Genomic DNA, 7396 nt, shown 5'->3' on the forward strand with positions numbered 1-7396 from the left:
AGATAAAAAGCTAAAGGAAGAGAAGCAGAATATCTCTGCAATGAGAGGAATAGGTTACTGCATAGGACCTTTGTGGGAATTGGCAAAGACTGATAAGGCTGGATCCAAGAAAGAAAGGAAAATGTGGTGGTGCATGAGCAGAAGTAGGCAGGAACCAGAGCACACGTGGCCACAATAAAAGGACTAGGCTTCATCCTAAGAGGAGTGGGAAGCAGAAAATGACAAGGACAAATCTTGCTAATAAAGACTATTACGGTTTCTATTGCCAGACATGGATTCCATGGGTCAAATGGGAGTTCCATTTTTAATTTGTTGAGGAAACTCCATATCATTTATCACAGGGTCTGCAACAGTCTGCATTCTTACCAACAGTGTACAAGGATTCACTTTTCTCCACATTCTTTTCAACATTTGTCATTTGAGGAGTTATTGATGATAGCCATTCTGACAAGTGTGAGGTGATATCTGACTGTGGTTTTAATTGGTGTTTCTCTGATGATTAGTGACATTGAGCAGGGCGGGACACCAGGAGCCGCCATCCAGGCCCCCATGTGTGACCCCAGGAGCCGCTGGAAAGCTAGGCCACAGGCAACGTGGCCCCCCCAGGACCCAGGAGCCGCCTTGCCTGCGGCCTGTGATCGTGATCGGAAAGCTGGGCTGCAGGCAAAGTGGCCCCCTAGGACCCAGGAGTCTGTCAGTGAGGTCTGCAGGCGAAGCAGCGATCAAGCTATGATGGGGAGAGTGAGGGGCGGAAGGAGCTACAGGAGCAGCTCTGGCAGGAGACTGAAGACTCCCGCCTGAGCGAGGAGCAAAGACTGAAGGCTCCAGCCACATCGAAGACTGTGTCCAGAGCGAAGATGGAAGGCGGTGGCCAGAGTGAAGGTCTGGGTCCCGGGTGCCAGAGGAAAACTAGTGCTGGCAGCCAGGGGAAAGAAGGCTTATTGCATGAATCTTCATGCAACGGGCCTCTAGTATATATTAAAAAGTAAAGATAGCACTTCTAAAACATTATTTTATTTTTTAATCTTTATTGTTGGAAGTATTACATATGTCTCCTTTTTTTTCCCTTCTAGTTGGCCCCTGCCTTCTGCCTTAGGCCTTCACCACCCTATTGTCTATGTCCATGGGTATACATATACGTATACAAGTTCTTTGGTTGATCTCTTCCCACCCACCCACGGTGACCAGTTACACATGAGTGGAGCTCTGAGATATGAATGATATTTTGTTTATTGGTTTAGGATCAGGGGTGGGCAAACTTTTTGACTCGAGGGCCACAATGGGTTCTTAAACTGGACCGGAGGGCCGGAACAAAAGCATGGATGGAGTGTTTGTGTGAACTAATATAAATTCAAAGTAAACATCATTACATAAAAGGGTACGGTCTTTTTTTTTTTAGTTTTATTCATTTCAGACGGGCCGGATCCAGGCCGTAGTTTGCCCACAGCTGGTTTAGGTGGTAAAAGCAAGTTTGATTTCACATGCATAGCTACATTTTTATACATTTTAAAGAAGAATTCCATTTGATCTCACCTAACATTTATGATAATGTGTTTTGTTTTTTTCTGACAGATTTTCATGCATCACACAATAAAATAATATAGACATTCATATTGTAGCCTGGAAGGTAAAATGCCTCCATAAGTATATCCTGAACTTTCTCTATTTCTGCCTGCTTCTTCCTCCACCCTTTCTATCTCTCTTTTACACACACACACACACACACACACACACAGAGTTTTATGTTTATTCCCCTCAGTAATGGATAATTTCCCCCTATATGTTTGCTTATTGTAAAATGCAAATTATCTTTCAAGATAAAAGTGAAAAGAAACACTTGAGGGAGTATTTATGGTAAAAAAAAATCTCAATTTTGCATCAAGGTAATTTATAATCTTAATTAACTTACATTCTTGTAATGTTTCTATTGATTTCAGCTTGGACTCTCAGAAGCATTACACAACAGTATTTCTAATTTATTTGCACATTTACATTTAATAAAAACAATATGCCTCTTACATTACTAGGTAAATAGTCATGTTTGATTTTTATTTCTATGCATTACACTCTTTCAGGTACAAATTGATTAAATGGGCTTGTTTGTTTCAATTATTCTGATATGCACTGAATTGAAGATTTTTTTTTTTTTTACTTCTTGTTTTTCATTACTTTTAAAACCACAAAACATGAAATGGTGAAATGTATTCTTGAGGTGCTATTCAGAATAAATTAGTAATATCATTTTATACTTGTAAGGCACTACAAACAAATGTAAATTCATTTCAACATAGTATAATGCAGTTTAATTACTGTATTTAGGATTAAGAAGAGGATAGAAAAAGGAAATGGCAAACAATTTCAAGTGTTAAGTGACACACAAAATTACAGAGGCTTTTAAAAAGCACTATCCTCAACAGAAGGACAGATGTGAGAAGGGAGGGGAATTGAGGGGGGGCTAGGCGAAAATGGGGAAAGAATTAAGCAAAAACAAAAAACTCACAGACACAGACAATAGTATGGTGGGAGAAGGTAAAGAGGATCAAATGCATGGTGATGCAAAGACACTTGACTTGGGGTGGTGAACACACAATGCAATATACAGCTGATGTACTATAGAATTGTATACCTGAAACCTATATAATTTTATTAACCAATGTCACCCCAATGCATTTTTTAAAAGAGAGAGAAAATTAAGGCTTTTACTTTTTTAAATGGGCACCTCCTGTGTATTTGCAGTCATTCTGTTAGGCACTGGGAATATAAGAAACAGACATGTTCTCTGGCTCATTTTGGTTATATTCCACTGGGGACACAAAGAAATAAAAAATAAATTAAAGTAAAAACAAACAAACAAACAAACAAAAAACATAATCCTCAGTGCCTCAATCTCTGAAATTAATTAACCTACCCTGGGAAAACAAAGATTTCAGAAGCATAAGAAATGCTAGTTTTTATTATAGAATTTTTTATGTTTTTGTTTTTGTTTGGGTTTTTTTTTTTTTTTGCCACTACAAATGTTCGAAGTAAATACACATTATCCTTCTTTTATTGAAAAAGCAACCAAGACATTGGAGTATAAATGTTAAGTGTGGTAGCACCAAATCTGAACCTGGGATTCCAACCTCGGTATATTTTATCCTGAACCCTTTGCAATTATTACAATACATAATTCCTTTTCTTTTTTTTTTTTATATTTTATTTATTTTTTACAGAGAGGAAGGGAGAGAGATAGAGAGTTAGAAACATCGATGAGAGAGAAACATCGATCAGCTGCCTCCTGCACACCCCCTACTGGGGATGTGCCCGCAACCCAGGCACATGCCCTTGACCGGAATCGAACCTGGGACCTTTCAGTCCGCAGGCCGACGCTCTATCCACTGAGCCAAACCGGTTTCGGCCATAATTCCTAATTTGTCCAGGTTTCTGTCTTTGTCTGAAAGAAATGAATGAAAGAAATTAAAGGCCACCTACCTGGAGATCCTGGAGCCTCCAAGACTCTGAAAGCGGGAAACCTGACCAAGGCCACAGGTCCTCAGACTGGAGGGGCAGCCGGCAGAGCCAAAGTGTCCTCCCCACACAGCGGGCACCGCCTTCCCTCACTGCCTTGGGTGCTGAGCGAGGCACCGCACACCTCTGTCGGCCCTGGGTGAGAAGGAAAGCCCTGGGTGCTGCTCACTAGGTGGGGCCCTGGCCCTGCATTCACACAGGCTAAGGGGAGGCCCTGTTTCTAGGCTCAGCCCCACGGGAGTCCTTGCGAGGAGGTCATGGAGAGGACTTGACCTCTGGTTAACCTGAGAGGTGGGTGCTAGAGCTGGGCCCTGACGATCCGATCCCAGGTTCCTCCCTCCTTTCCTGACCCTGGAATTAAGTTCTGCCCACAGCTGGAGCCATTTTCAAGGACGCAGCCTTGAGAGAGCAACGGGTTGTTGAGACCATCCGGACTGTGTAGGGGAGGGACCCCGTTAAGGTCTTTCTATAAACATCGATGACCCTGGCGGCCGATGGGGAAACCTCCTGGACTTGCAGCAGCCCAAGACAAGCCCGGTAAGTAAGTGCCCTTGCTTATTAAACCTGCCACAGCCTGTCTGGCGTGGTCTGACCCGATCCCGTCTACCCTTGCTCCCCTCGCTCTCCTGTAAGGAGGCCAGTTTCCCTCAGTTCTTTCTTGACTAGCAGGGGCCGTGGTCAAGGCAAGAGGGGGCCAGGAGGCATTGGAGCCCTCTCTCATCTCTCAGCTCACCCAGCCGCCCCTGTCGGTAAGGGTTATCTTCATAAAAATTAAAAAGCAAAGAAAACAAAACGAAATCTTTCAGACTATTGTTTAAAAGAAAATAGGGACATATATAATCTTTTCACTTCAGAAGTTGACAGAGGCACACTAAATTAGGATTGACAGTAAAGTGTAAATGTTAAAGTTAATGGGTCCCTAAAGAAAAAAACAAGCTAAAATGACTTGCAGTAAGCCTGGTAAGTAAGAATGTGGACTCAGGAGGTCTATTCACGGCTGGGATCTGCCATCTATAAGGCCCATGGCTTTGGGAGAGGTATTTAACTTCCTTAGGAAATGTACTTAATGATAGGGTTGTTTAGAGTATAAAATCAGTTAATATTTGCAACTTAAATTAGTGCCTGCAACAAGATAAGTGCTATATATTGCAGCCATTATTATAATTAGTTTGTTTTCCAAACACATTATAAAGTGAAAGGAAAATAAAGCTTATTCTATTTAGAAAGAAAAAATAAATAAATCATGAAAAAGTCTGGAAACAGAGTTTTTTGTTGTTGTTGCTTTTGTTTTGTGCTGTTTTATGACCTTGTTATAGGCATAAATTCTAAGTCCTACTTTCTGTATCTATGAGAAAATTGTAACTTCAGAGGGTCTTTAGGATGGTTATATTTAATAATAAAATAATATAATATACTTAAAAATAAAAGACTTAGAATGTTATTGAATTCTGTTTCTAGTACCAATTTTCTTCAGGTAAAAGGAAGTTTTAAAAAAATTGATAAAATCAGTAGTTAACTATGCTGTCAGGGTGCTATTACATGCTCAATTTTTAGTGTGTTTTTTTTCTAATAAAACCTTAATCTGACTGAGAGTCTGAATATAAATATCAGGTGAGGAATATAATTATCATTATTTTATGTGAATTTCAGAAAGCAGCCCAAAAATGATAATCAGTAAACTAATTATATTGGCTTTAACAACAACAATAAAACTGATAGTAAATTGTCATAAACTTACAGATCAAATAATTAAAATTTGTTCATAGGAAAAAAAAGAAATATGGGAAGGTTTCCTAGTAGGAATGATATAGGTCAGTGGTTCTCAACCTGTGGGTCGAGACCCCTTTGGAGTCAAACGACCCTTTCACAGGGGTCACCTAAGACCATCAGAAAACACATATTGAATATATAATTACATATTGTTTTTGTGATTAATCCCTATACTTTATTTTTTAAAAAATATATTTTATTGATTTTTTACAGAGAGGAAGGGAGAGAGATAGAGAGTCAGAAACATCGATGAGAGAGAAACATCGATCAGCTGCCTCCTGCACATCTCCTACTGGGGGTGTGCCCGCAACCCAGGTACATGCCCTTGACCGGAATCGAACCTGGGACCTTTCAGTCCGAAGGCCGACGCTCTATCCACTGAGCCAAACCGGTTTCGGCCCTATACTTTAATTATGTTCAATTTGTAACAATGAAAATACATCTTGCATATCAGATATTTACATTACGATTCATAACAGCAGCAAAATTACAGTTATGAAATAGCAACGAAAATAATTTTATGGTTGGGGGTCACCACAACATGAGGAACTGTATTAAAGGGTCGCGGCATTAGGAAGGTTGAGAACCACTGATAATAGGCTGTTGTGGATAAGGTAGTTACAATCAGTTTTTATTTTTGGCAGTAGTTATCTTCTATAAAGTTGCTGTAACACTGAGTTAGTGAATATTAAATCATTACTCCTAGGAGAAATACAGGGTTAGATTCCTGTGAGCCCCTGTTCACAGCATTTTCACCAACTAATCAATACATAACCTTGTTGTATGTGTGTTTCTGTTTAAAAACACCTTATTTAGTACATGATTTTACTTATTAACATTGAACTCACTTTCCAACAGCTCTACAATTCATGCCTAAAAGAAGCTTACCTTAGACATATTTTTTTCTTAAAAGTACAGGACATTTTTGCATTAAGCTCGGGAGCCTTTTAAATAGTGAAATCACCAAAAAAACAAAACCCCATATGAATGCCCTCCAACTTGGAAATCCCAAGTGGGCTCCAAATGACTTACTATGCCATTACTTTCCTTTCCTTCCTCTTCGTTTTTGAGGGTTCCACTGTGACTGGTTGCATTCCTTGGTCCTTACATAGGGCACCACCTTGCCTGGGCTGACCAGCAGACCCTGAGCGATGGATGAACTGGATGAACGGTTAACTCCAACACAATGTTTGCTGTAAAACAGTGGTTCTCAACCTAGGGGTTGCAACCCCTTTGGGGGTTGAACGACCCTTTCACAGGGGTTGCCTAAGACCATCGGAAAACACATATATAATTACTTATTGTTTTTGTGATTAATCACTATGCTTTAATTATGTTCAATTTGTAACAATGAAATTAGGGGTCACCGCAACATGAGGAACTGTATTAAAGGGTCACGGCATTAGGAAGGTTGAGAACCACTGCTGTGCTGCTGTGAAAGAAAAGCTAAGGGATGGCCTGGCTATAGCAGCCAGGCAGCCTCAATAGCCTGCCTCGTTAGGCTTTTTTTCTTTTAAGCCTACAGCACCCGGTATTCCCAGGAGGTCTCCCATCCAAGTACTAACCAGGCCAGACCCTGCTTAGCTTCCGAGATCAGATGAGATAGGGCACGTTCAGGGTGGTATGGCCGTAGACTCGTTAGGCTTTTATTGGAATTTTTATCTTTAGATGCAATCAGTAGGGTGAGTAATCTTGGGAGAACACATGTGTTTACATTGTCCTCTAGGCAAGGGCATCCAGGGACTAAGCATAAGGATTCCAGTAAACACCCAGGGGTCTGCATATGCACACTTGTTTGGAAAGGTCAAGGAATAATTAGGGGCACCACCTTCAACACTCCCCTAAGTCTCCCATGAGTCAGAATTCTGATAAACAGGGCAGGTGGCCTTCCACACACTTCCCTTTTCTCGGAATATCCTCCTTACAACTTTCCAACCAAGTCTTGTGTGCTCCCCAACACATGAATATGAAAAACATGGCATTAAATGGATCATGGAAAGTGTGGACGAAAGGGGCCACATGCTAACCTGACAAGCTCAGGAAGGCCTGCATAGCAGTCTTGCAGACTCAGAGACCTAAAGTAACCACAAAGGATGGTCTGAAATTAAAATTTAACTAA

The 7396-nt window shown here is 40.7% G+C and overlaps 1 non-coding gene across 1 annotated transcript; it reads right to left on the reverse strand.

Moving 5' to 3' along the window:
* Positions 1 to 6793: 6793 nt before the first annotated feature.
* Positions 6794 to 6912, reverse strand: LOC118652270. The gene has a single exon (XR_004966533.1). It is a non-coding gene; the product is annotated as a 5S ribosomal RNA (ribosomal RNA).
* Between the last annotated feature and the right edge of the window lie 484 nt (positions 6913 to 7396).

Source organism: Myotis myotis, unplaced genomic scaffold, assembly GCF_014108235.1.
Source record: "Myotis myotis isolate mMyoMyo1 unplaced genomic scaffold, mMyoMyo1.p scaffold_m19_p_3, whole genome shotgun sequence".
Lineage (NCBI taxonomy): Eukaryota > Metazoa > Chordata > Mammalia > Chiroptera > Vespertilionidae > Myotis > Myotis myotis.